Here is a 26,048-nt window from a genome sequence, read left to right on the forward strand (position 1 = left end):
GCATACAGAATCAACTGAGACATCTAGCCTTGTAGACTGAACAACCGGATTCTAGTACCTCCCATTGGTAGACAGCCATTGTTACTGCTTTACATTGTAAGCCAGTAAGATATTCTAATAAATCTTTATCTATCTATCTATCTATCTATCTATCTATTTATCTATCTATCTATCTATCTATCTCTATTATAGCACACACAGAGAGAGAGAGAGAGAGAGAGAGAGAGAGAGAGAGAGAGAGAGAGAGAGAGAGAAAGAGAGAGAGAGAGAACCTGACTAATACAAGTGTCCTTCTAGAAGAATGGAGAGACTGACTTGGTAAATGTAGGAATGGTCCCTGTTACAGGTGTGTGAGACCTGTGTAAGAACATACCATCTTCTGTGCTTCATTCTCCCACAGCTGGATGTTCTCAAGAATGCTGAAACTTGTCCAATTTGATTAAACTAGTGACCCCTATACTTGTCTCACCACTGTAACTACACATTCCTATTGATCTTGATGCCACTCATTCCTCTGGAATACTGGGGCATGAGTAATCATCTATTCCAGTTTCTCAGAGACACATGACTTTCAATTCCAGAACCAAGGCAGTCTTGAATAAACTAAGACATTCTAATACCAGCTCAATCCCCTTCCTTTAAAAAAATGTATTTTCTGTATGGGTGTTGTGTGTGCTTATATGTCTGTGTACCATGAGTATGTCTCGAGAGAGGCCAGAAGAGGATGACATCTTTTGGAACAGATGGCTGTAAGCTGCCATGTTGGTGCAGGTCCTTTAGAAGAACAGCTGGTGATTTTAACTGCTAAGCCATCTCTACAGTGTCTATCAATTATGCTAAACCAGTTCTTGTAAAATATTTAAATATATTTTGCATATTTAAAAATATATTCACTACTGAGTGATACTTTGCAAGTTTTGTCCATGTAAGGTCTGCATCTCTCTCGTGTGTGTGTGTGTGTGTGTGCGTACACACACACACATGCATGTTTATTTCATAGTACTTACATTGCTCACGCTTAATAAAGTAAATCATAAAATTGCAAATTCTTATACTTTTTAAGCATTATATAAATTTATTTAGTTTAACTAAACAAGGTAATGTGGCTTAGTGGTAGGACAGTCTACCACTTGGGTCTAAACTCCTACCCTGCCTTTACTGATAGTATGCTCATTTACTTAACCTTTCTGAGTTTCCACTTAAGTGTAAAGGAAAGTTGAAAATTCTGCCTTCCCTCCGGGGAGTATTACAAGTCTCAAAATCCTGGCCAAGTAGCACTTGTTACATGGTAGATGTTAATAACTTATTACAATGAATCCATTGTACTCTTCCACATGGTGTTTCTTTTGGGGAGTTTATGTCAAACCAGGCAAAAGCAGTTATTAAAACTACTGACAGTTGTTTGCAGCTTCAGTTTGGCCCCAGCCGACTTTTGCATTCAGAGGCTGTAGCAGAAGGGTCAAGCCTTCAGGATTGTTCTACACATCAAACAGCATCAGATCACAGCCAGGAGGAACCATCAAATCCAGATAGCTACACATCCAAGAGTAAAAACAATTCTTGTTTTATGTTGGCATCCAAGAGAAACAGACCTGTCAGTGTGCCAGTGGGTCAGCTGAGGTAATCAAAGACACTCACTGTTCTTTTTAACCAACTGTTGAAGCTGTTTTATTTGAACAGAATTTATAGTGATTCCATTGACCATTTCAGACATTAAAACATAGTGTGTCATTTGGGTTTGGGTTCTGTTTTCTGTTGTTATTGGATTTTTTTTTTTTAATTTCAAAAACACTGGAGTCAGAACATTGCTAATTACATTTTAGAAAACATGAGATGCACGCCAACCTGAGTAATCAAAACTATGAAAAGAGCACTGGAGGCAGCAACACTGCTTACAAGACATTTATTTTAAAATAGAAATATGTGCTTTTGTTATTTAACCAATATTTTGGAACAGAATCAAACTGAAGCATAGTTATGAAACCATCTGGTGCCTACATTTTCAGATTATCATAAACTGTTAACCCAAGAGTTAATGGGCAGAAAGGAATGCGGTGAAAATACAGATTGAGGTATTGACACATCCATTGCATTTGGGGTTTGCATATGCAGGTACATAGTGGTTTAAACTTACCTTACTTCAAGTTTTATTTTTAAATGTTGACTTTCTTGTAAATTAACACAATTAGAGAATTTTGAAAAAAAATAATTTTTGGCAGTTTACCATGTTCTTTTAAAAAAAAATCAAAACTAGTTTTGATTGAAGATAAAACCTAAAAATTTCGACTCCTATTGCCACCCACACAATTTGAAATTGTAAAAATAGACTTGACTTGAATTAAACTTTTCATCATACTAAACCTATTTGAATTACTCATAGCCTTTAAAATTTCAAGAACTTTCATAAGTCTAAACACTTGTGGAAAATTCTTAGCCATTTAATTGTCTGTGATATTAACACCCTACTATTGTTTTGGCTGTCAGAACATAGCAGGAGTCTGACTGGCTCTAATTCCTCACTTACAGAATAAAAACAGAATACTCTGGCGGGGGTGGGGTGGGATTACTACTAAAATGTCCTGAGTAATGCATTCTGAGAGAGGAACAGTCTTGGCAAACATCCTGTTGTATGCTTGGATACTTTTAAACAGTGTTCATCTCATTGTATCAAAAGTTTCGTGGTAGGTTCTTATCTGTAGGTACAATTTTATTTTGGAGAATGTATGGGCTAGCATTTCTAAACAAGTTTTAAAGGATTGATATGCACCAGGTTTTGTGTTTTCTTTCTTCCTTTTTGTTTAGAGTATCAGACGCCTCTCTAAAATTTAAGTCACCCTATAATTGCCAAGGATTGTCTCAGAGATATAAACTTCAACAGAGTCATTAGAATAACAGCTTACAAAAATGGATCTAGAACAGCCTTTGCCAAAATTATTGTACCAACCATCGCCCTTGGTAACTAATTCCCAACACTATCAATTCTTTATCACTTATTCTCTTTAAAATACAAACAAATAAGAAAGATAATCATTGTGTTAAAATTTTGTTAGAAATCCGAATCTGTAGATTGCTTATATAGTCATAGGAATTTTACTGCTTTTTTCTTTTTAAGTCAATAAAGTGCTTTGGTTATTAATTGGGCAGATTAATTCCTACAATGGTTATGCGTTTTGGAGAGCTATTAAAACACAGAATATTTATAAATTATACTTGACAATAATAAGATATTTTTATAATTTGATTTGGTTTTTGTTGTTGTTTGTTTGTTTCCATATTTCCCACTGCTGGGAAACAGCCACAGCATTGATTGAGTTACAGAACCTGACATGTGACTCAGTTGGCCTTCTATTTTTGTTTTGTGGGAACATGCTACTTTCTTTGCACATCACTGCGTCTTACCTGTTATTTTCTTCTAGTTGCTGGAAGAGTATACGAACAAGCTGAATCTGAACATGGCCATGGCTGCATGACGAGTCTTCTTGGCAGATGGCACGAAAGTCCTCAAACCTGAAGATATACCCCACGAAGCCAACGTTTATGTTTCAACAGTACAGCCCATTTTAGATCCATTCAAAAAAAATAAATAAAGGTAAAAAAGAAAAAGAAGCACCACATTCTTCCACAATAAATTGCTTAAAGGGTGCAATTAAAAAATGATTTTCTTCCTGTCTTTTTTGCATGGTTTAACAAAACTAATGTTTACGCATTTACAGCTCAGTAAGAGGATAACGTGCTTAATGAAAGAAAAACCCACTGACAGCACGTTTATTGCCCTTCATTAGCATTGGTGCTTAATTTAATATAGATCTGAATAGACATTAGGGAGCCTGCAGGAGGTTAAATGGTGAAAATATAATAAATTAAATCAGAGATTATTGAATTTACTGTTTAGTTTCTGTGACACTCAGCAGACACAATTCATTAGACGTATGCTTTCAGAAAACAGTTCAAAGTTTTCAGGATCATCTTTTCATTTATATTCTTGGTCTTTTTTTTCAGACTGTATTAACATAAAAATGAAATTGTGGCAAGTAATGAAGAAATGATTCTTATGTAAATGCTACAGTTCAATTTTGATTTTTTTTAACCTTTAAATATTTAAGTATTTATACATAGAATCTCTGAAAGTTTCTGGTCAGGATTTTCCCTGCAAGTTCATATATTTAAGATTTTGGACATGTAAAGATTTTTCTAAAATTTTTTTTTTTAATAAAAGCCTTTTCTTAGTGTGAACTAACACAATTAAAGAAGGAAAGTAGGAATATCTAAACAATTCTTCTGAGCATGTTGTTTGGAGAGCTCATTGTCCAGTGCCCAGTGTTCCACACAATGATAGCTTTAAATAACAAAAGAGAAAACCTCACCATTAGAATCCAGTGTGTCTGGCTGCTATGCTCCTCATTAGAAGCAATTTCTCTGTCACTCCTGTAAAGTTGGTGGGGCAAAGGCAAGTCTAGGCAGTAACTGCACGAGCCAAAGTAAACTAATTCTAGAGCTCATTACAGAAGAGACACTGGAAGTCCCCTGTGCATTAGTGTTACTGTATGAGGTGACACTAAGAATTCTTATCACGTTGGTAACATTTGATCATCAGAAAACAAGCAGTTTCTTGAACTGGGACAGTGTGGTGTTTGTAACGGGAGCTGTTGGTATAGTACACTCTGCAGCCTCCATGCGTGATGGTGCAGATCCACATACCTGCAGAGTTTGCTTTAACTTTAGATAGTGATTGTCTTATGTTGTATTCATAGACATATTTGCTTACAGGAAACATGATTGTAGTAGGCAAAGATGTTTCTACAGTTTAAAACCTCCATATAATTTATACATGATCTCTTCATCAAAATCCCTGATTAGTTTTATATAGGTAAGAAATACTTGTTCTCTAGTGAACAATTGTATCACAAAAGAGATATATAAAGATCATTTGTAAGTAAACTAAGGGAAAAAAAACCCTGGCCATGTATGCATAAAACAATAACGTCACATCCTATTTTTGGTGGATGATTTTTAAATGTACAAGCTAATTTCTTCTCTGTTCTCCATTTCATCCTTTTTAAAAGCCAAGTCCAGAACAACACCAGCAACATCTCGGCTTTGTCTGCACATCTTTGGCTGTGTTTCACTGTGACATGTACTGCTGCTCCTTTAGCACCAAAATGTTGGCACACACTCCTGAAAATTTCACACCATCTCTTGCTGGATCAGCAAGCTTAACCCACCAAAATCTGGTGTTGTGCAATGGTTTTTGACTGATAATCAATCTTTACGCTGCTCGACAGTTGTTACTGGGACACGGAGCAGAGCAGGTGGCAGATGTGTCTTGTCTTTTGAGAGAAGAAATTTTAGGTGAGCTTGGACACAGACTAGCACATCATGTGTCTGTTACAAAGGCACAGAATAAGTATAATGGGGGAAAGCGACCATCTAATTATGGCCACAGACAAGCGTAAACACTGACAATTGCTTACCTTCAAAACATCAAGAACATAACTGTAAGTATATGTGTGTATCCATGCACAAACACATACACGGGGTGATGCTTAACTTGTAGATATACTGCAAAAATAAAGCATGTATGAATGACCCTGAAGACAGAAGACAAGCTTTGCATGAGGTGCAAAGTGTTGCTAAGGGTAAGCAGGAAAGCAACTGGCCAGCGTCAGGATTAGGGGGCACAGCTTTCCCATCTGCATGTGCCTTCTAGAGACAGTCAGCACAGAGGCCCAGGAGGCAGTGACCTGACATTATTCTAGCTTAATTTCACTCTTGAAGCAGCTTACAGGAGATTTCTATGTCCCTGCCAGTGGGCAGCTAGATCAGAGACAGAAGAACTAATGGTAATTTACTTTTTATTTTTAAATCACTCTTTTATCTCTGATTTAAATTCAGTTTACCTCAGTCCAATAAAAACTCCAGCCAGTAAACATTTTTTTTTTATCATTTTACATGCTTAGCACAGGATTTGGCACCTTAACGAGTTCTGAAAATCATAATTTGAATACTTAGTAGTAAAAACACTATTCTACATTATACATCAAATGTATTCCCCAAGGAAAAAATATTGTATTTCCTCCACAAGAAGGTGAAATAAGTCAGTGTAATATTTTGGCAATTCTATTTCTATATTTTATTGTCTTTATAAACTAAGCTTTAGAAAATATGTGTAGGTACTGAAAATTGCCAATTTTTGAAAGTAACCCCAAGTTTACTAAGGAAAAAACCCCAGCACATCTCTAGTGGTTTACACTGTTCACTGTCTCTTTGAGTATCATTGACAGCCAGTATCACTGCCTCTGAGAGAGTAAGAGAGCTGTCCACACACTTCAGGATATACAGTGGTCATTTAGAGGTCAAACCAAGGTCAAGACTGGCTGTCAAAATGCAAAATTAGACTATTTCCCATATTTTTAATTGAACACCTAATCAGTAAGATTATGATGGAAGATAAAAAAGATGTAAACAATTAGTAAAATAGAATTATTTTATGTAAAGACTATTGATGAAGATGTCTTATTAGCCCTTATTTCCATCATGTGATGATTCTGACATTTATTAACGATTATGTTGGAGCTGTGCAGACTCGGTAATGAGGTTTTTGAAAGAGGCCTTTCAACAAATTCTCAGATGCGTGGTTATATTGTTTAGATTTTATTCATTTTTCCTAAGCTCCTGCCTGGTGTTAGTGTGGAGAAAATTCCTGGATCCGATCCACGTGGTTTGTAAGAGTTCAGCTACTTAATGTTTGCTAAAGTTACAGACAATGCCCCGGTGTGGCTTACATACCGTAAAGAGGATGGGGCCAAGTTTTAGTGCATGAACTCTGATTGCCTCTGAGAGTTTGTAGTCCTGTGTTTTCACCCCTTTATATATGGTAGTCTGCCATTTGGCTCTCAGAGTTATCATTTATAGCAATTCCTTTCTGCCCTGAGGTTTGTTAAGGAGAGTGAAGGTGCGTATTATGGATAAGACTGTGCATCCCTTACATGCTGTAAGATGTAGTCATAGAAAAAAAAAAAAAATCCATGAAAGGAGTTCTTGGTACTACACCTAAGATCTATATTTAAACTTGGAGATTTTCTGCTAGCTGCCATGTGATCTACAAAATGAAATAATTTGCTGTGACAGCTTGTGATTGACAAGAATATGTGTGAGCACATTTAAAACAGGCCAGCTCTTCATGTAGAAGTAAATGTCAGTGAAATGATGGATTCTCATCATTTTAATTATTGATGATTTGGAAATATTTCAATTTCACGACACACAGGACACATTATAAATAACAGCATAACACTTTTTCTCATATCTGCGTCAATAATGAAATGTTCTGTCATATTTTGTTTTTCAAAAAATGCATTAGTTTAATGAACCCAGAATCATGCATTATTGTTTCATTATATGTCTAGTGAATTTGACTCCAGTGGCTGCTTTGTTTTGCCAAAGCTAAAAGTGGGTTTTGTAACATGCACCTATCAGACTGCCATTCGGTAATTCACAGTTAGGCTTAGTTCTCTCATACTCTTTTCATTGTTTTCTTTGAATAGTGTATATACTAGATGATATCATTATTTTATTTTATCTCCCACTTAGCTGCATATACTCAAAAGTAAGAAAGTGGCATTATAGAAAGAGATTCTTCTGTTTTGGTAACTGAATGTAAAACTATAGTCATATATTTCTTACATTTTTCCATTTCAACTTTTAAAAAATTAAGTATATAGATTAATATGTATTGAGGTCAGTTGCAGGGAAGAAAAAAATGTACCACTAGCTGATGGAAAAATTGAAGCCCATGTGTGTATGTCTCTGAACGTCTCTCATGTCAAATGCGAAGTTATTGAGAAACAACTGAACTCTTAGGAATTTCATGAAATACTGGTTGTGTGTTTATATGGAAACCATGCTTCTCTAATAAATAACTGTAAATCTATTGAGACTCACGCAATCTAAATAATGGATTGCAGGTGCCAAGTACCTGGTTATGTGCAATAAGTATAATACACTCATTACTATCACACCCGAGTCAGTGCTACAGACCTAGACTATCTCATCTGTGGGTCTAAACTTCAACATTGTGGAATGCTAATTGTTTCATTACTCATTTGCTACTTGAACCTTTAGTCAAGGGTATTGTTGAAATGTAAATCATCTTAGATTATGGGTTCCCACTCTAGGATTTCCTGAGAAAATTCCATAACATATCATAAGTATCTATCTATGAAATAAATATTGTACTAACTTTGAAAAACTCCGAATGCATGTATGTATGTATGCATGTGTGTGTGCACACGTGTGTGTTTGTATGTGTGTGTGAGTGCGTGTGTATGTAGAACAGAGGTCAATTTCAATTGTCCTCCTCAGTCACTCTCCTTTTTATTTTCTAAGACAAGGTCTCTCACAGAACAGGACAGCTAGACTGGCTGTCCTGTGAGCTTGGCGGATCCACCAGTTTCTACTTCCCCAATTCTGAGATTGCAAGTGAGCCACTGTGCATGGCTGTTTTTATGGACACTGGGGATCGAACTCAGATTCTCATGCTTGCTTGCCTACCAGTCTATTAACTGAGCCATTTGCCAAGCCCATGTTAATGTTTTACAAATCCAATAATCTCTACGTATGCAGCCACACTTGAACTCAAATAGTTTAGAGAATTTTCTTTTGTCCTCTGCAAAGAACTCTGAGAAACATAAATTCTCATTAGGAAAACAACTCATAAGGGTTGTAAATATTGTCTTTATTACCTCAAACTGTTGCATGGGTGAGCACACACAGTGAGCTCAGCTCCCCAAATACAGCTGAGAAAGCTCACAAGAAAATTCTTCACCCAAAATCCTGTTGTTTCCTTGTAAGAAAGCAGAAGGACCAGTGATGGTGAGGGGGATACTCCTTCATTCCATTACAAATTCAACAGATGTTTTCCATGTCCCTCTTACGATGTCCTAGATATCATTCCAAGACTTGAAGGTGTAGTCTGAATAAGACAGTGGTCTTCTGAAGCCTTAGTTTTAATGAGGTTGAAGAGACAGGTAAGTGCTATAAAGGAGATAAATTTTATAACAATAATAATAATAATAATAGTAATAATAATAATAATAATAATAATAATAATAATAATAATAATATCATAAAAGTATCAAAAGAATAAAATTCCAGAGTGGATACATTTTTTTAGGAACCATTAAATCAAATTTTTCTGTGCCCCCTTTCTTATTTGCCATCAGATTTAATTTATACATTTGATAGTTACTCTTCCGGAGTGGGTTGTCTTTCAAACAGTTTAGTTTTGAAGTATCAGACTTCTAGGGAGATGTGAGAAATAGTCGTGTTTAGTGGGAAGATACCTGGATCTTGAGATAATTTGATCTGCACAGTTCTAATCCCTCATATGTGACTGTGGACAAGCAGGTCTGGTGTTTGTGAATATGGGTAATACTATCTTAAAATACCTAGATATTTTTCTTTGGTTTCCTAATGAAAATAAGTTGCTTGAAAACCAAATGTCTGCAAATACCTTGCAGAAAATAGTGATGTAGAAAATAGGAGATTGAGGAGGGATAACATGTTATAAATATGACTGTGATTCCATTGCTGTTCATCTGAGCCCTGTGCTCACTCCTACTTTCCCGAAATAGCTGGCTGGCTAGGTTCAGGGAAACAACAGAAATAATTCCTTTATACTTTATCACTGCCAGAACGAAAATTACACCAGGAACTTGGGAAAGCACTTAATCTCTCTAAGCCCGAATTTCCTCATCCACAAATTGAGCATAATGAAACAGGCCTCATGCCATAACTGCGAGAAGCAAATAGGATAAGGTGTGTGAAAACTTGGCACGTGGAAGGTGTTGAAGACACGCTGGCCCCTGGGCTTCAGCTGTTTTCTGTCCTTTGCTCCATCCTTGAGTAAGCTTGTTTCCACAAGCCTTTCATACCTGTCACAGGTACTTGATTTTATGACCAAGGTACTTGCCAGATCTGAAATCTTGAAATAAATGCAATGGAATTGAAATACACACCACACAGTTGCTTGTATGACACTGGGGGATCTAATTAGGAGGTTTGAATCCTCACTGCCTGAGATATAGGTAAGAGTCAAGACCCAATGGCTCTGCTCCAAGAGTTGCATTTTACGATGTGTTCACGATCCTTACCTTTCAGCTACTGTAATTCATTTGAAGAAAGTTCATAGAAAAGTTCAGGGAAAGGACGTCAGCATTCTGATTGGCACAGTGGATGGCATGTTTATGATTTTAATCAAATTTAAATTGAAGAATACTTCAAATGATGTGTCAGACTGGTGTTACTGAGTTAAAACCTAGTGACAACCACTGTCATTATTAGTTAAATATAGCCGTCATGCCTATAGCAATAAATGATGACACCTACGAACATGCAGAAACAAAGCTCAAGGATTTTGAGAAGAGGGAGTGACTAGAAACCCAGAGCAATGCAGGAATGTGACCTGGATCTCACGTATTTACCAAACACAGCAGCAATTGTATTCTGGGCAGATGATGTAATTGAATGTAGCAGTATGTTTTCTTACTGTCAGAGCATTTTTGTTTTATAAACTCATCTTGTACTCATGAGATGATGTTCTTGTTCATACTTAATGACATTATCTGTACCTGACTAACGGCCATGGCACTCACGAGTTTTCAAGTTTATTGTCTAACTATAAACGAGTGAGTTTTTGAAAACATGAGGTTTTTAGTAGATGTTACGGATTGAGGCTGCAGGTTGGTTGCCATTACTCTAGTGGCAGAGTAGGCAGAATTCTTTTGCCTGGTATGTGCAAAATAAAAAAATTATAATGTAGGGGCCATTTAGGAGTATTTCATTTATAGCACACACTTCCATTTTAAAAGAGGGAATTGAGCAAATGCTCAATTGTATAGATAGACCTCTCGACACAAGCAGACTTTACAGTGCTTTCTCCTTTTCATGATTTGATAAAAAGAAACATTAAAATAGGGTGTAGATTGTCCAAACTAAAATGGAATCCATGGTTGGGCCACAGAATTATCTGAGACTTTTTTAGGAGAGTATGTCTATGATCAGTAATAGCTTCCCAGTCACTGGCAGCCAAGCACTTTGCAAGCTTATGCTAACTAAGCCTTCAGTAGGCACTGAAGCCCACCTACCTCTTCATCTTTGCATAATTGGATCTTAACTTCCCAGCAGGGAGGATCTCAGGAAGATAACAGCAACAAACATGCAACCTCAACTTATCAAATCCACTCAAAAATATATTTAAAAATTCATTCTTTTGTGAATGGACAATAAACTTGAAAACACATACATGTGTTTAGAATGGTTCTGGAAGCCACCTGGTGTTGCTAGAATTTCAGTGATTGTGAGAAGGAAGCAAGAGGCCCTCTTTGGTGGGTATTTGGCTGTATAGAGTGGCTGTATAGACTCTGCTGAGAGCAATGTTGATAATATAGAGAGAGATTCAAGAAGCCCCCAAGCTAGACACAGTGAGGCAAGGCTGTAATCCCAGCACTTTGGAACCTCAGGAGTACTGAAAAGATGAAGCCAGCCTGAGTTACACAGTGAGACTCTACCTCTGAAGAAAAGAACAAAAGCAATGCAGAAGGGAATGCTAAATTCTGGCTGTTGAAGCTGAGTGTTCTCTCGGGTAGCTCCTCCATGGAGGGCTACATCTCCATTGCATATGTAACATCCCCTCTTGCTTTTATCATATTTGTAAACATCAAACTGTAATTATTGATGAAAGGTTTGCCATTCCCTCTAGACCAAATCTGCCTAAGGCAGATACCACAATTGCCTTCATCAGAGACCACAATTGCCTTGGTTGCTGCCATTTTCTGGCACAGAGCCTGGCTGGATGTCACAGATGTGTAGTGGTATTCAGTGGATATGTAGGATGTGTAAAGGATTAAATGCCTGAAATATGGTGAGTTACTGGCGTGGCTGTCGGAGGGTAGCATACCTCCTCAGAGCAACCTGCTTGGCTGTACAAAGTGAGCAGACCCTACTCACAACACTCACGTTCGTTTGACATTTTTCTTCATATTGCTTACAGTATCTAAAATAGCATATGTGTTTTAAAATTATTATTAGAAGTAAACAGAAGATGATATCCCTTGGGATGTTGACCACTTAATGCTGAGGGACCTGTGGGTACAGGAGCTCCTCCTTTAGTAACTCTAATATGGGAGGGGAGAGGTGGAAGTGTAGTGAGGGAACAGAGTAGGATTCTGCTTCTTTTAAAAGCATTTATTTGTATTCATGGTGTACGTGTGTGTGTGTGTGTGTGTGTGTGTGTGTGTGTGTGTGTGTGTACATGTTGGTGCCTTTGGATGCCAAAAGAGAGCATCAGATTCACTCAAGCTGGAATTACAGGTAGTTATAATCTGCCCAGTGTGTTAGGATCCAAACATAGGTTTCCTAAAAGAACAGCAAGTGCTTTTAACCACTGAGCCATCCCTCCAGCTCTGGGATTCTAATTCTTACAAAGATACCAGAGTCTCTGTCCTGGCAGCTTGTTGGATTTGAGGAACTCAGTGAAAGACATGTTAGAAAGTAGATTTGCATGGAATTAAGGTTCTTGCTTGGGCAGTCAACTTGGCTTGTTGCCTCATGTTGCCTCATGTGCCCTGCAGTACCATCAGGTTTTCACTGAGTGCTCACACTCCCAGTGTCTGATAGTATCTTCTTCCTCAGCGAGGCTAAAGCTAAGTCAACTCTTCTCTGAGCTCCCAAGACCTTCTAGGCTGATTGTCTCTTTCTTCTTGACTTTGGTTGTAATAGGTTTGCTATTGCCATCAGCTTCTGACCACATTTCTTGATTTGACATCATGACTTCAAAGCTATGATATAAGCACATCACTTCATATCTCTCAAGAGAAGAGTTCCTTGAGTTTTCTGTTCTCATTTAGGAGATCCACAGGCTACATTTTGTGACAAACTTGTACAGCTTTCCTTTTCCTCCTCCATCCCCAGTAGCTCTGGCCTAATGGGAAATCGATTTTCAGTAATGCAATGGAAGAAGTTTTGAATAGTCCTATCAAAACTCTAGAAGGGCCTGCTTTCAGCGATGTTGAGCTTCTCATTGCTTCAATAAAGCACAGATGCAGTTGCTTCCTGCCATTGCAGTTCTTTGACCAGCATTGTGTCCATTCTTCTCAGTGTATCACATGACTCAGCCTTCACCTACACTATTTTTTCCTCCTACAGTTTGCTTTTCGAATGCCTGACTTGTCATTTGAAGGCCTTTGACCACTGAGTTCTGTGAGGTGCCTCCACCTCATGCTCCCTCAGTTCCTGCATACTTCTGACCTAGCACCTGGCACACAACATGCTATCTTCTCAGACCACGAACTATTTGCAGTTTTCTGAGAACAGTGTCCACAGCAGGGAGTGAATGGGAGATGGACAATGTACACTTATTCAACAAACATTTGTATAAATTATTGTTTAATGTAGACTGCACAGGATGACATCCTACGCCTCTCTCAATCCTTATTCATCTAATTGTTCTACAGGTGTTGGGAATCAAGACTTAGGTCCTTGTTGTGCCTGTGGGGCAAGCGTTTTTACCAACTGATCACTTCCCCAGCCCCGAAGTCAATAATGTTTAAAGTTTATTTCAATCCCAAAGTTTATAATTCTGAACCAGTGCATAGTGTATACTGAGCCTCTGGGTATATTTGCTTCAGCTTATTCTGGGTTATCTTCCATGATACATCAAGAAAACCACAATAATAAAATGGTTAATCAGGAGTATAAACATCTAGGGTCTTTTTCAACATACAAAGAAAGTAAATCAATATATAAAGTAACATCACCTAATATTAACCCAATAGCTACTGAGGTACTGGGCATGCTCTGATCTAATGTATTTGATGAGTATTTCACAGATATTTGGTGAGTATTGCAGAGCCCCATGCTCTGTGTCTAATGCTGGCTACTCAGAAAGGAACACATCTTATTGTGTTAAACACATACCAATCATGTTGTTTGCAATCAAATACCAGCAGTCCAAAGGTCAAAGCATATTGCTTGTCCTAGTCATACCCAAAGTCTAGTAGGCGTATGTATGTATGCAAAGATATTGAAGTTCAGTAAAACGAAGGTGACAGAGATGAAAACCTGAACAGGTCAAATAAAGCTTGCTCTAGAATGTGGCATAGTGTGGAGTTCCAGTAGGAGATAGTTATAGAGTGACTTGGGTTTGTTAGAACTATGTGTGGGCATGCATGTTCTTATGCAAGTAGGGGTCAGAGACAGCATGTCTCACTTGAACTGGAGCTGTGATTCATCTAGACTAGCTGGCCAGCAAGTCTCCGATCCTCCTGTCTCCACCTCCCCAGTGCAAGGATTATAAACATGCATGTTACCCCTGGCCCTTTTTCATATTATATTTAAAAAATATGTTTTAAATCAAAATAGAACTCCATCCCTTCTGCCCTCCCTTTTCTTCCCCCGCTCCCTCCCAGCTATCTTTCCTCAAATCTATTCCATGTCTTCTGACTCTCAAGTTGATAGCATTTCTCATTATTATCATTGTGTGTGTGTGTGTGTGTGTGTGGTCTACTGAGTGTTTTGTGGTGAGCATGTATACAGTTTCAAGGTTGATCTCAGCACTGGACAACCAATAAGGGGGCTCATCCCTGGGAAAGGTTAATTCTTGCAGCGTCCTCAGTTGCCTGCTATTCTTGGCATTGTTAAGTAGCCTATGTAGCAGTTTCTCAGCAAGACATTTCACTTAGTTTCTCTCCATGCTCCTCCCTTCTCAGCTTCAGGAAACTCCACCTATGTTCTCTTTCTATGGGTTTGCCTAAATTCTTGTTATTTCATGTGAGTGGACTCGTATGTCACTGTTGTCTTACACTTTTCGCAGTGCTTTTGAGGTTTCTGTTTTGTTGTAGCACATATCAGCACTTCCTTCCTTTCCATGGTCAGATAATATAGCCCATCATATATGATTTATCCATTCGTCCACTGATCGGCACTCGGTTCCCACCTTTCACCTGTCAATAGTGCTGCTATGGTCACAATGTACACGTGTTAAAGCATTTCTAGGTGAAAGGGATCACATTTCCTTCATGGTGAGTGCTAACAGAGGATTATTTAGAAATTTGAGGAAGTAAATTAGGTACTTGTAGGTGAGCATAAATAGACATATTTCTCTCATTTGTAAAACTAAGAACAGATGAAGGAGGCATCATTTTGTTTCTGAACAATTTGTAATTTTAATATCTAAAACAAATTAAGTGCACGAGTAGGGTGAATGTTTCAGGTAAAAATTATTCATTTATGAAATGAAACCTCTTAAAAAGAGACAAAAGCTGACAGCAACTGAGTGTGTAATATGCTACATTCCTGTTCTTACCTGTGTATCTTTTGAAGCCTTACCTAGTAATTTAGCTGCATTCCCATTAGTATTAATGGGAGTTTGAAACCGAAGTCTCTGCACACGTCTTTGAAAATATCTAGGTCAAAGTAAACTGTTAATGAAAAGTCGTTCTTCACTTTCATGAAGTAGTTTCCAATGTGCCACCCTTCTCCACACGGAAGGGCTGTGTGGAAGGTCGCTGATTAGAGGTCATCTGCTTTAAAGCAACAAGAGAAAATGTGTTAGAAAAGAAACCGAGTTTCCTCAAAGTAGAGAACACAAGAGTTCAGGCCTCGTGTTGATTTTCAGTAGCAAAGGACACTGGACCCTCTCAGTGGCCCCTCGAAGCCAGGTGCATGTGATCAGGGATAGAGGCAAGCTAAGGTGAATTTTAATTAGGACTAAATTGTGGTATTACTCTTTCATACTCCGAACATCTGCTCCCTTCAGAAATGATGATTTATGCAGGCGATCAGAGCAGACAGCTTGCTATAGCTTATGTTACAGTTAGTGGGAAGCTGGAGGAGCTGGAGGTAGCATTTCAGAAAACCAGCATCTAAATGGCGACCAGCCAGTGTGTACGACATAGGAAACAGAGAAGGGAAGCGTGATGTGTCCATCTTTAAAGTCTGATGCCAAATAGTGACTGAATTAAAAAAAAAAAAAACCTATCTTCTAGACCATCTGTTGTTAATGAAGTAGCTTGGACAATGCACGGGTTGATGCTTCCCACTGATGTCAAAAGACAGAAAATAAAGTCCGTCCTTTCCAGAAGGATGAAGACACTCAGAAGACATCAGTGCAAATTCTGGTCTTTAAGAATGGCATGGGGCTCCTGTCAGCATGCACTGTCTCCTTAGAGGCTCTGCCAGAGTCTGACACATTCAGAGGTGGATGCTCACAGCTAACCATTGAACTGATCAAGGAGTTCCCAATGGAGGAATTAAAGAGAAGACTGAAGGAGCTCAATGGGTTTGTGGCCCCATGGGGAGAGCAACAATACCAACCAACCAGAGTAATCTAGGGTCTAAACCACCAGCCTGGGAGCACATAGGGAGGGACCCATGGCTCCAGCTGTGGATGTAAGGGAGGATGGCCTTGTTAGGCATAGGTGGGAGAGGAGGTCCTTGGTCCACTGAAGGCTGGATGCTCCAGTGTGGGGGAATTCGAGGGCGGGGAGGTGAGAGTGAGTGGGTGGGTGGGGGCACACCCTCATAGAAGCAGGAGGAAGGGAGATGGGATAGGGGGTGATGGGGGGATGGGGAAAGGGGATAATATTTGAAATGTAAATAAATAAAATATCCAATAAAAACAAGATAAAGAATGGCATGGGGCAGGATGGACATGAAATTACAGTGGGGAAGAAAACAATGAGAAATGTAACTTTGCACTAAAATTGAAATATGAATCAAATTCAAAGTTTATGGCTTCTGAAGTATATTGATTTTCCTTCTAAACAACCATACCAAACATTAAACTGAAATATGAAGACGACTTCACATATTAGCTGAAGTGTTCCACGTGTTTAGAAATGTGCTCGTGGCATTAACAACATGAATTATCTCAACAAAACAATGATATTTACTTGGTTAACCAAGTAAACCATTTTCCTAGTAAAAAGTTACATTTATACTAGATGGAAGATTCTGGTTGATTCAATATGCTATAAGATATTTATATTGAAGTTAGTCTAACATAGCTTCAAGTGTCAAACTGCCTCTTTTCATTTAGTGTAAAACTTGAAAGCATTGTGTAGATCTTGAAAGTATAAAGTCTGAAATAGCTGGAATTATATTTAAAATATTTATATAAATTTAAAAAATAAATCTGGATAGACTTAGGAAAATTATGTAATGATTGAACAAACTTAAGAACAATAGAGGTTTAAATAGACTCATCATGTGAACACATCTTTAGAAGGTTTTTGTTGTTTCCGGGCAAATTAAAAAAAAAAATAGATGTTTTCATTTGTGCGTGTGTGTGTGTGTGTGTGTGTGTGTGTGTGTGTGTGTGTGAATGTGTATGTATGTGTGTGCTCATGCATGTATGCATGTGTTTGTGTATGTGTGCCTGTGTGTGTGTGTGAGTGTGCATGTGCAGGTGCCTATGGATGCCAGAGATGTTGATTTCCTGGAGATAGAGTTAAAGGCAGTTGTGAGCAACTTGACATGGGTGTTGGGGACCAAACTCAGTGTTCCTTCCCAACTGCCTTTGCAATTAATCACTGAGCCATCCTTCCAGCTCCACACATATCCTCTTTGACGTCAAGAAACTGATGAAAATTTGAAGATGTAATATATATATATATATATATATATATATATATATATATACAGATATTTTTGATCAATTTTAGTCATCTTAGTAAAAATAATAATTATAATTAGTAATATATTCTAGACAGAGACAAAAGAGTCATATTTAGGTTTGCATCTTGGCTTCACTGCCATCGATTATGAGGCCTCCGGTTATTGCAGTTCATTGAGCCTCAATTCCATTGCCTAAAACAGGGATAGCAGTAACGCTCCCTTCACAGAGCTGCTGCAAAGAGTTGCTCTCATGTTCTGCATGGAGTATGACACATGGAATCCAAAAGTGTCCCAATCAATATTTTCTAATTTTCATCTGTAGGACTCATAAATACACATATAATAGAAATTATTTTTCTTATTAGTAGAAAATCTTACTGTGAACTTAACGTAGGTGCCCATTTTTGGTATACATGTTTTCACTGTATTGAACTATTTCAATTTGAATATTGCTCAAAATAGGTGGTTATAATAGTTGATTAGCTGTAAAAAAGGGTTTTGTTTTAACAATGATTTTTATCTACTTATGTTATGGTTGTTTTTTTAACCACAGTCAGTAAAGAGCACTGTGCTATCTAAAGTCATTGGAGAGGATGGAGTTTCCATTGAAAAAGTGCATCCATAAGATGGGCTATTAGCAAGCTTATAGGGCATGTTATTAGTGACTGATGAGGGAGGGCCCAGCCCTTTGTAAGTGGGGCCCTCTCTGGGCTGGCAGTCCTGTGTATATAAGAAAGCAGGCTGACAAGCTATGGTGAACAAATGAGAAAGCTGCATCTCTTCATGGCTTCTGCATTAGTCCTTGTGCTGCTTGAGTTTCTGCCCTGACTTCTTTGATGATGAACAGTGATGTGGAAGTTTAAAGCAAAATGTATTTCCTTCTCTCCTCATGTTGCTTTTGCTCACAGTGTCTCATCACACCAATAGTAACACTAACTAGGACAAGCATCTATCAAGAACTTAGGAAGTCTGGACTTCACTTCCTTTTACCTGCAGGTTCGGATTATGAGTAAAAGAAGGGCTATTAGACAATACAGCAATCTGTGATGCTTACTGTTACCTTTTCCCTAGATATTCTGAAAAATAAAGAAGGATGTATATATCTTGGATTATTAAAATGTAGTCACTCTTGGAGATAAATACTAGATTAGAGCATCTTGGGTTCAGCTCAGTCTGTAATTCTATGCTATGGTAGAAGAAGGATTAATAATCATTTTTACAAGGTACACATTCTTAGGTGAAGGTTTGTAAAAACACAAAACTGCCACATCTGGTTTTTGTCATCAGTGAGCAAGTTATTTAAAATATGTAACAAAGAAGTCAAGATTTTTTTTTTATAATTTGTGGAATTTAAAGAATTTTCATAGTTCATAAAACACGATAGAACATTACTGATTAATATGTTTGTAAGCTCTTTACCTAAATACAATTTGAAGAATGAAGTTAAAGCAACAATTATGGCTAACTAAATGCTGAACTCTGAGTAACTAAATCTTGGCTTCATCAATAAGGAATTGTTGGTAGGCAAAACTAAAGCTAGCTTGTAACTTTTCAGCAAAACTTTCATTTTGAAAGGGCTTTGATAGTCACAGGGTCATGTCCTACTTATAAACTAAATGTGAACTAAGATGGAGAAATAAAGGTTCAATGAAGAGAAAATGACTGAGGTCTTGTGTTAAAATAAGGTCATTAATTCAGAAAAGTCCTCTGTCAGCTCAGGATTCAGCAAAGGGGGAATGGCTGTTTTAACGATAGTGGGAAATCAGCAGAAACATATTCATTTTTCTGAAGTTAAGTAATTAAGAAATTTGAAATGCGAGCCAAAATAATAATATTCTACAGTAAACTCTGGAGGCCCAGAATCATTGCATGTGGATTTAAATTCATAATTTGCTACCTTTACAGCTCCCAGGCATAGCTTAATGAGCACATAGCACCATTACCATAAGGTATTTCTTAAATGTGTGTATTCATGGGATGCAAAAGGTATTAAAATCTGTGAACATTAGATGCCAAGTTGATGGGAATTTGAAAAGCTTTGGATTTTAACTTTGGAAGATTAGCAACCTGGTGGGACAGGTGTATTCTCTACCAACTGTCTCCTGGATTAATTGTCAAAGACATATTAACTTTTGTGGATATTACATACAGTGTCATGTAATTTTCCTCAGCAAATGCTTTTTTCCTCAGCAATTAATAATTATTTATTCGTATTTTGTGTTTTATGAACTCTCCTGATACCATGAAATGATACTTTTGAAGAAAGCAGTGAAAAAGTTCATGAGATGAATGAGACGATGCAGGTGGCCCCTGCTCCCCCACCCCAGCTCACAGTGCTTACTGTGGCCTGTCTTGGGGTCCTTCACACCTTCAGCCTGGTTGTGGTCCTTTCCTTTCTCCTATGTACATTTCTCTTTCCTGGTCTCAAGCTCCCCTTTGTATTCATTGGTCTCTTGTGTATGCATCTTTCCTTCCAGAGAATGAAATGGCAGGAGGTAATTTTCAGACGTTGAGAGGTATTTTTTTTTTCCCTTAAACTTGCTGGTTATTCGGTCAGGGTGGGCATCTTCTCTGTATGAAAAGTCATATCTTTGCCTCTAGAGCAATTTGTTGGATGATTTCTTTGACAAGACCCCTTTTCTTTATTCTTACCTTTCTGATTTTGTAGTTTCTACTTTTAAAATGTAAATCATATGAAATAAACTTAGAGTTTTCTTATCTGAGAGATTTAGTTTTTGTTAATGTTAATATTTTAAAACGGCTGCACCCAATCTGTCTTGTGATATGGGATCTTCCTGACTAGGCAAGGCCTGAGGCCAAGAGTGACCATGTGTTCTCGCTGTTGCTCAGCTCAGGCCACTTGCCCTGCCACCCACGACGCCAGTGTGGGAGATGGCTCAATCTGCCACACTGCCTCCACAATGTTTGGTTGAGTCCAGACCATCCCCCCATCTACGCGGTACCCAGTAGAAATGAGACTCTAATGTTTAAAGATTATTCAATAGCTTTATATATTTAATGCTCAAATAATAAGAAGCCCACACAATTAGAGGTGTTACCCAATATCTAACCTAGATATTACAACTACCTTAGACTGCTGGAGACATGAGTACATCTGCCACCATTTTCCCCTCTGTCCTCCTCCTTCCTCTTAGCTCCTCCTCTTCCTTCTCCTCTTCCTCTCCTCACTCCGCCTACCTCTCATACAGCCCAATCACTGAGCTTTATACAAAGTAGTGGGATCCTGCTACAAGTTTTATGATTTTTAAAATATTTTTGTTGACAGTTTTATACATGAGCATAATATATACTGACCACTCTTTCCCCCATCCCCCTTCACCTTTCTCCTGCCTCTGTCCACACTCCTTCTACCTACAACTCTCTCATGTTTGTTCTGTGATCCATTGAGCTTGTGTGGTATCTTCTGAGTGAGTACACAACTAAAAACAATTTCTTCCACTCTCAGAACCTATCAGTAGCCAATAGTTCAGCAGAGAGGAGTGTCTCTATAATTCCTCCTCTTTCTATGTCTGATTGTTGGCAGGGACTGCCTTATGAGGTCCCGGTGCAACTATTGTGAGTTTGTAACTATAGTAGTTATGTGGACTCTAGAGGATGGCATCCTATCTAACACAGTGGGGGGGGGGGGGGTTGGCTCATAGATTCAGATCTACATAAGACCAAAATGTTTTTTTCTCTTCTAGCAACATGCCTAGAATTCTAGAACTTCAAAGGCTAGACAGCAGAAAGGAGGTTCCTACTTCTTTTCCAGTTTGCTTTCTCTGCATCTCTCAAGTGGGATTTGAGATGTCTTTAGCAATGCTGTCTTATCCTCTACTTCTAATGGACAAATTAGAAAACTGACAAGAGCACGTATTGTTTTGGGAGCCTCTGAGGCTTCCCTGAGAAACTCCTGTAGAGGTATCCCGCACCAGGGACTGGGAACTTCATTTAATTATGCACTGCTTCTATGGACAGCATTATCTATCATCAAGAGAGGGTCCTCCAGTCTCTATTTTATGGTTTTTCTTTTTTACCTTGGTTCTAAGATAGTAGGTTTCCACATGGCTTATTCATACTCCCTTTAATTTGTTAAACTTTCCAACCTGAACCCACATCTTCCCAATTCTCTTCTCTCCCTCTAAAATTTAGTTTTCCCCTGTCATACTATAACCCTCATCACCTATATTGTACTGAACCCCCTGCCTTAAGGTGTCCTTACTCTGTATGTGTGTGTGTGTGTGTGTGTGTGTGTGTATGTATAGCTCAAATATTAACTTGCTTATCCACCATGTTTGACTCAGTTCTCTTGTTTGCCACTATGCAATCCTGGATAACTGTCCCTTGGGCTTCCAAGGATATGCATAGTAGTGCTGGGATTACAGATACACACTACAATCTCTGGCTTTATATAGGTTCTGGGTATCCAAACTCAGGTCCATTCTTTTGTACAGTAAGCATTAATGTCTTATGCTAGCTTATGATGTTCTTTAAATATGAAAAAGCACCTGGGGCAAAAAGCTTGCATCTTTAGTGAGCTGGGAGTTTGCTAAGAGCCTTTATGAGATTTGAGGGAAATTTCATTGACACTGTTATTATTACTTTAAAAAATTTTTTAACCTTATAAGTTAAGATATGATTTAAAATATGATGGCAAATTTGACAGAATTTTATTCACAAGAGGCTGCAGGTAGTCACTTGTCTTTTTACTTAATGTGAAATTTGAGACTTATAGACTTAGAAATTTTAGAATATTTTAAGTAATTATTTATTACTAGATTTTTTTATTGTGGAGCTCAGATTACATATGAAGTAAAAAACAAATAAGAATTTCTAATCTAAATATTTATTTATGTTATTGGTTGTAGTTAAGGACAATTATTAATATTAATTATGAGTCACATAAACAAAAATATATTGTATCCGAATAGATAAAATTTATTTTTGTGCTTTACTTTCAGTTGTTTTATTTTTATGTGAATTTTAAATTAGGAAATAGTGAACAGTAGATAGAATTCTCCAGAGAAAAGGGAAAATAAAATTGAGTCTTATACTTCAGCCCACCACTGTACTTGAGTTGTATTCAGATCAGGGAGGGAGAATCCAGAAAAGGTCAGCAGTACCTGTGAGCTGAAGGCATTCACCAAATTCTGAGAGGCTGAAATAACTGGACATGAGTAGAGCAGCACTGCCGTGAAAGAGTTCTTTCTCCAAACAATAGTTAATGAAATGTACATTGGAGTCTCCATATATGTGGATCTTAGGCTGCTCACATGCACCCTGAACTCAACAATTGCCAGAGAAAGAACAGCTAAGAGGATGAAAAAGGAAACTCTATGGGCATACACATAAGGTAAGGAGACATTTGCTCTCTAAGCATTGGAAACGAAAGGTCTTATTGAACTTTTAGGACATTCATAAAACTTCTAAAACAGGTACACTGTTTCCAAGAGAAATGTAACTCAATAGAATTTGGCACCAAAATAGAGTTAACAGAAGAAGGCTCTTCAAAACCCATTAATAATCTGATTAGTGAATTAAAGGAACATATAAATAATATATGGAAAGAAATGGAAGCTAAAAACAGAGCTAATGAAAAGGCCCAGAGAATATAAAGCCTTTGAATAACATTTTAAAAAATGTTTAAAAGCAAAAAGGAAAAGGGGGCATGGGATAGGGGTTTTCTAGGGAGGGGAAATGGGGAAAGGGGATGGCATCTGAAATGTAAATAAAATATAAAAAATAAATTAAGAAAGGAAAAAAAGAGAAAAAATAAATAAAAAGGGGTTGGAAGACTGTTAAGAGCTGGAAGATGGGAAGCAGAACCGTGAATTCATAGCAAGTGCCTGTTTACATGAGCCCTGCACAAGACTTACTTCACCAAGAGTCTGTCTCAGTTGAGGGAGGGTCTCAAGAGGCCCCACTTTCCCAGAAAAGCTTTAAACAGTTAAGAGTTGCAGAGAGAGAGAGAGAGAGAGAGAGAGAGAGAGAGAGAGAGAGAGAGAGAATGAATTATATTCTGCCTCAGTGGTATAACCACTGGTAAACTTCTTTAACTCAAGAAAATAACCTTCCCAGAAACAATGCTCCAAAAATATTATTGGATTTGCTTTGTGTCCAGCATCTACTGTTGGGCATAGGACCTGGTCTTAAGAGTAGTTTATATAACCATTGAGACTCCACTGGAGAAACCTAAATTTTCCTTTGTGAGAAGTTATCAATTGGCCATAGCTTCTGGGTTAAGGATGGGGGCTTATACCCACATGTCCTTTCTCAGCACTGGGACCTCATCAGGTCCAGACCTTTTTAAGCCCTGTGCTGCTGCCATAGTCTGTGTGAGTTCATTTGGCATTTGGCATTTTTTTCTGATGTATTTAGAAAGACTTCTCTCCTTGATGTTCTCAATTCCCTCTGGCTCTTATAATCTTTCTACCTCCTCTTCTAAGGGTTCCCTGAGCTCTGAGGGGAGGAAATTGAGATATCCAAATGTTCCAAGATCTCACATTACTTACATACTGTGTGGCTGTGGGTCTCTGTGATTGTTCCCATCTGCTGCAGGAGGAAGCTTCTCTGATGATGGCTGAGCAAGACATTGATCTACGAATATAGCAGACTGTTGTTAGGAGTCATTTAATTGCTACATTCCTTTACCAGAACAGTAGCATTTGGTTTTCCCCCTAGGGCCCTGGATATCTAGTCTCAAGTTCTTGGCCATTCAGACAGTGTTGGGAATGGGCTTCATCTCATGGAGTCAGCCTTAAATCAAATTAAGTATTGGTTGGTTAGTCCCACAGGCTTTGTGCCATTGTTATACTAATGCATCTTGCAAGCAGGACACCATTATAGGTCAAAGGGGTCGTAACTGAGTTGGTATCTACCTTTCTCCTTTGGTAACATGCAAGGGTCTTCCAGTACCATGAGTATTAGTCAGTAGGAGCGAGGGATCTATGTAGGCACCAGCTATACTACTCCACGTTGAGTGAGATGTGTAGGCATTGTCTTCAGCAACAGGGCCTTGCCATCAGTTTGTAGAGGGTAACTGATATTGGCAATAGCCTGGGTTGATTGTGGGTTCCCTTTGGCCAATAACTGGATTAGATATTAGATGTAATCCATTCCTGGCCTGAAGGGTGATGGGAGATCTTCAATTGGGGTTCTATCCTCCACCAATTTTTTGGTGACTCTATTTACATCACTTTCATATATGTATATATTTTAGGAAGCTTCTACCGTGATATTTTTTTTTATCCTACAATTCTTTTGCTTATATATTATGGTTTCCAACTTCATGTTTTTAGGGGATTTCTCTGTGTTAATATGTGCGTTTCTATGTCTATTTGTGTTTCTTGTGCCTTTTTCTTTGACTTTTTCTGTTCATTTGTGTTTTGTCCTTTTAGGGTTGTTTGTTTTTATTTTTTTCTTATTTTCTTATTTTTCTTTTATTTTTTAGATGCCTTTAAAATAGATTTATTTATTTTATGTATATGAATGTTCTGCTTTTGTGTATACCAGAAGAGGGCATCAGATTACATTATAGATGGTTACGAGCCACCACGTGGTTGCTGGGAATTAAACTCAAGACACTGTAGCTAGCAATTGTCTGTAATTCCAGTTCCAGGAACTCCAACACTTTCTTCTGCCCTCCACAGGCTGCCCACATGCAAGTAATGTCAGACATGCATACAGGTAAAGCACCCACATAGATAAAACAATTTTTTTAAAGAAAGATAATTTGTTTCCAGCAAATCTGTACTATAAGATATGTTGGGGAATTTTTACATGGGAAAACAAGGCTAGAAATGAATTTGAGTATGTATGAATGCATTATTTTAAATATGTAATCACAGAGTGCTCACTTATGTGAACATTTTGGTGTCCAGATAAATTTTAAAGGGCTTAAAACAGGTAGAGTGTGTTTCCTGAGTGTATATAATTAAATTAAAAATCATAAGATATCAGACAAACACAGTTCTAAATAACCCACAAGTTCAAGAAAAACTCTGAGAGAAAGTTCATAGTTCAATTAGAATGAATTCAACCTCTCCTGTGTGTGGGATGAAGCCACAGTGCTTTTCTCTACTGTTTTTCTTTTTGTTCTGATAGCATGTCTGACAAATAACTTAAATCAACAAAGAGTTAGTTTGTTCACCTTCTGACAGACAAGAGATGGGGAGGTGCAGAGGAAGGAAAGAAGAGAGGAACAGAGAGGAAGAGAGGGGAGGGAAAAGAGGAGAGGAAAGCAGTCTGGGACAAGATAGACCCAAGGACCTACTCCAGTGACTTACTTTCTCCAGCTAGGAAGTACCTATAAAGTTTCAAGTGGCTACCAAAGGAGCACCTCAGCTGGATTCAACCCCTCAAATCACAAGCCTTTT

At 38.0% G+C, this 26,048-nt stretch overlaps 1 pseudogene; it reads left to right on the forward strand.

The window, feature by feature from the left end:
- The first annotated feature begins 1,321 nt into the window (after positions 1–1,321).
- LOC117703195 (doublecortin domain-containing protein 1-like) lies at positions 1,322–23,334 on the forward strand (annotated as a pseudogene).
- The last annotated feature ends 2,714 nt before the right edge of the window (positions 23,335–26,048 follow it).

This window comes from Arvicanthis niloticus, chromosome 2, assembly GCF_011762505.2.
Source record: "Arvicanthis niloticus isolate mArvNil1 chromosome 2, mArvNil1.pat.X, whole genome shotgun sequence".
Lineage (NCBI taxonomy): Eukaryota > Metazoa > Chordata > Mammalia > Rodentia > Muridae > Arvicanthis > Arvicanthis niloticus.